A 5174-nucleotide genomic window follows, 5' to 3' on the forward strand; every position below is an offset into this window, starting at 1 on the left:
TTGTGTTGAAATGAAAATTATGGTTAGAAAAAATGATTTTGTGCTGTGTATGTATTGCATTAGAGAATCATCCATGCGTTAGGACATTTGTCCTTTGTTGTTTACACAAAGGGAAGTTATGGTTCCCACAACGTCAGTAACAATAAATAAACACACACATAACGTTACTTTGCATCGTTATATTCTACATCAATAGCGTTGATTCCAAAATAATTAAATCATTACATATTACAATTAACTAGGTATTTCATGTGTCTGTAAGGCAAAACGTGTTACAAAATAAAATTAAAAAAATTAGAATTAAGTTACATTTTGTTTATTTTTCGTTTTTCTCTTCCTACTCATTCTTTTCCTGCTAGCTGCTGCTGCTGCTCCAGTCCTCTTCCTCCTTCTCTTCATCCTCCATTCACTTTCAAATGTACTGCACATATATGTTTTCAAACTGATGTAAAAACATTAAAACGACTTGAAAATACATTTCATTATATCCCTTCTGTTTAATACGTCAGATAGACAACAACATTATGTACCATGCTTGCATCACTTCTGTTTAATATGTCAAATAGACAACAACATTATGTACCATGCTTGCATCACTTCTGTTTAATACGTCAAATAGACAACAACATTTTGTACCATGCTTGTATCACTTCTGTTTAATACGTCAAATAGACAACAGCATTGTGTACCATGCTTGCATCACTTCTTTTAATAGGTCAGATAGACAACAACATTATGTACCATGCTTGTATCACTTCTGTTTAATGCGTCAGATAGACAACAACATTATGTACCATGCTTGTTTCACTTCTGTTTAATACGTCAGATAGACAACAACATTGTGTACCATGCTTGTATCACTTCTGTTTAATGCGTCAGATAAACAACAACATTGTGTACCATGCTTGTATCACTTCTGTTTAATACGTTCGATAGACAACAACATTGTGTACCATGCTTGTATCACTTCTGTTTAATACGTCCGATAGACAACAACATTGTGTACCATGCTTGTATCACTTCTGTTTAATACGTCCGATAGACAACAACATTGTGTACCATGCTTGTATCACTTCTGTTTAATACGTCCGATAGACAACAACATTGTGTACCATGCTTGTATCACTTCTGTTTAATACGTCCGATAGACAACAACATTGTGTACCATGCTTGTATCACTTCTGTTTAATACGTCCGATAGACAACAACATTGTGTACCATGCTTGTATCACTTCTGTTTAATACGTCCGATAGACAACAACATTGTGTACCATGCTTGTATCACTTCTGTTTAATACGTCCGATAGACAACAACATTGTGTACCATGCTTGTATCACTTCTGTTTAATACGTCCGATAGACAACAACATTGTGTACCATGCTTGTATCACTTCTGTTTAATACGTCCGATAGACAACAACATTGTGTACCATGCTTGTATCACTTCTGTTTAATACGTCCGATAGACAACAACATTGTGTACCATGCTTGTATCACTTCTGTTTAATACGTCCGATAGACAACAACATTGTGTACCATGCTTGTATCACTTCTGTTTAATACGTCCGATAGACAACAACATTGTGTACCATGCTTGTATCACTTCTGTTTAATACGTCCGATAGACAACAACATTGTGTACCATGCTTGTATCACTTCTGTTTAATACGTCCGATAGACAACAACATTGTGTACCATGCTTGTATCACTTCTGTTTAATACGTCCGATAGACAACAACATTGTGTACCATGCTTGTATCACTTCTGTTTAATACGTCCGATAGACAACAACATTGTGTACCATGCTTGTATCACTTCTGTTTAATACGTCCGATAGACAACAACATTGTGTACCATGCTTGTATCACTTCTGTTTAATACGTCCGATAGACAACAACATTGTGTACCATGCTTGTATCACTTCTGTTTAATACGTCCGATAGACAACAACATTGTGTACCATGCTTGTATCACTTCTGTTTAATACGTCCGATAGACAACAACATTGTGTACCATGCTTGTATCACTTCTGTTTAATACGTCCGATAGACAACAACATTGTGTACCATGCTTGTATCACTTCTGTTTAATACGTCCGATAGACAACAACATTGTGTACCATGCTTGTATCACTTCTGTTTAATACGTCCGATAGACAACAACATTGTGTACCATGCTTGTATCACTTCTGTTTAATACGTCCGATAGACAACAACATTGTGTACCATGCTTGTATCACTTCTGTTTAATACGTCCGATAGACAACAACATTGTGTACCATGCTTGTATCACTTCTGTTTAATACGTCCGATAGACAACAACATTGTGTACCATGCTTGTATCACTTCTGTTTAATACGTCCGATAGACAACAATATTGTGTACCATGCTTGTATCACTTCTGTTTAATGCGTCAAATAGACAACAACGTTGTGTACCATGCTTATATCACTTCTGTTTAATACGTCAGATAGACAACAGCATTGTGTACCATGCTTGCATCACTTCTGTTTAACACGTCAGATAGACAACAACATTGCGTGGTATGCTTGTTTCACTTCTGTTTAACACGTCAGATAGACAACAACATTGCGTGGTATGCTTGTTTCACCTCCGTTTAATGAGTAGAAGCAGAAGTTGATTTACTGGAATTTGGATTTTGAATAGTTGTAATAAGGTTTTTTCCGTAAACCGTATTCAAGCATATTCTGCTTGACAATATCTTTGTTGAATTAAGTGATAAAATTCCCCAGCAAACTGACGGGCATTCTTATAGAAACAAACTGTGCCAATATTCTGACCAACTTTGTTTTGTTTTCATGTTAAGCTAATTGTATTGATGAGCTTATCGGGACTGGTAAAATACTCCTTTTATTTCATTTCCGATACATCAACGAAATGCTTTCTTTAAATAAAAAGTAATTTATCGAGGACGCCGATTGTATTTAACTTCTTAAACTTGAAATCAAGAACACTACATAATCTTCTTTACGACAGCTTTTCTCTATCTTCACTTACAACATCAACAAGAGGAACGGCTTACTTCGAAGGAAAACCGTGTCGATTTGTATTTTCCTGTTGAGATATTTCACTTTCTTGATAGTTACAGTTGAGGAAATGACATAACATGGATTTACCAATTAACCTAGATTTACATGACGAGTGTCAGTAATGACGTCCACCTTTCTGGAACACCTGATCTGTGCTACCACGTTAGTATTCCCTTTGTTCATCATTTGCCCTAATTTTATTTATTTTAATTTCGTTTTACGGTTTGGTTTACACTTTTTACGCTTATTTATATAGGTTAGATAGGCGGAAACAGGAATTCTGCCATGCATGTGGCTAATCTGCTTGCAGAATCTTTATAAAACAAAACCTTTGAAGTGTCTGATGTTGCTGTGTTTAGCTGCATGACAAAAGCGGTTTCCCAACAGGAAGTTTGAACGACCTATGCTCACCGTGGACCGATTGGCAGCCAGCATCGCCTTTTATTCGCTTAGCAAATGGTTTGCCTCATCTAACCATCTTTGAATGCAATTACAATTCATTGTTTCCTTTTTAATTCATAAAATCAATGGAAATTACAGTACGTATATTGATTTCTTTTATCATTCTTCGATTTGTACGATCGAAGGTTTAACAAACATCTCCATTGATTTCAGTAGGCCATATAACCAGCAGTGGATATGATAACTTCGGTAATTAGATGAGATGTTATACATCAACCACTGACAATGAAATACGGTTTAGATATAAAGAGTTCATAATATACCTGATATAACATATAAAGTCCCTTCACAAAAAGAAAAATCTCGTCTCCATATAGGCTATCACCTAAGTCACTTTATAAATTTACTCAAGCATTCGTCGCTTTTAATTAGTCCAACAATATCAGAGAGGGTGTTTTTCCTCTTTACTCACATGCATCTTCTAACTTTATCGCATATCTTCGCTGCATTCTTGAAGTATGTCAAGAAAACTCAAAGGCTCACAACTAGGTGTTTGATGGTTTTAATTCACTTACAAACCTGATCGACCTCGAGTTTGTGGTACTTACCATAGTAGCAGATTGGTAACACTCAATGTGGAATCCGTGTACAGTCACGCGCCGAATTACACTGAAATGGTCCCTCGCGATTATTTTCTATCAAAAATTTGTTAATTGTTTTTTAATGGGTTCTTTTTTTGTTCTCCGATTATTTGTTTCAGTTTGGACGAAATTAATCTCGGAATTATATTTTCTTATAATGTTTTGGTAAGATTAAAAAGCAGAATGTCACCACAAAACTTAGTTTCAGTGAATACCTCGTCAAATCCAAAAGGAAGGATTTGAAATAATATAAGAGAAGCACTTAGACAATCGTCTGTTATGGGGTTAATTGAAATAGGTGAATTGTAATGTAGGCCGCGACTTTTAGATAATATTACGGCTTCTACCAAATTAGCTAATTGATAGCAATATCAAAAGAATAACTCAACAGTTCAAAGCCTCTGCGTAAAAAATACTCTTAAATTAGTAAAAAACATAAAATCTCAGTTCATGCAACTTCTTTATATTAAAGCCGCCATTTGAATGTGCATTACCATGTAAATGAGTAGGGGGGCATACATACAGCGTTAACAAGCTAAGCTAGTTTTTGAAATAAAACTCTCGTTATGTAACTTCGCCTATCACATGATCGTATCATGGTCTATTTACTTTTGAAGAGGTGACATGCAGTTCAATACATTACGGTAATGACTAGTTGACGAGACAAACAAAGGTTTAGCAACATTTAGGCGTGACACTTGCTCATTGCATGACTAGACTAAGAGGTGTCGTGACTTGTAAACAATGCGTTTTAATATACTGTCATTGATTTCCGTTCCTTCTTTAAAATTACAAAACGGTATTTGTTTGTATAACGGCGCTAATCACACAACATTTCAACTGTGCCAATTAGCATGATAACATTGACATAGACTTCGGAGGTAATGTGCGTCATCGTAGTCTGTCACGTGGATCATTATTGAACAAGACAGTTTGCTGTGAACGTCATCGATTGTCGGAAATGGACTATTTGATAAAATATGGGTTTAAGTAGTATCGATATAAAAATGTTTACTCCAATCGGAATTCGCCTTGAATGATCTGAAATTTAAACTTTCTCATAACACTCTTATAACCTAAAC

This window comes from Mizuhopecten yessoensis, unplaced genomic scaffold (assembly GCF_002113885.1).
Source record: "Mizuhopecten yessoensis strain PY_sf001 unplaced genomic scaffold, ASM211388v2 scaffold3235, whole genome shotgun sequence".
In the NCBI taxonomy this organism is placed as follows: domain Eukaryota; kingdom Metazoa; phylum Mollusca; class Bivalvia; order Pectinida; family Pectinidae; genus Mizuhopecten; species Mizuhopecten yessoensis.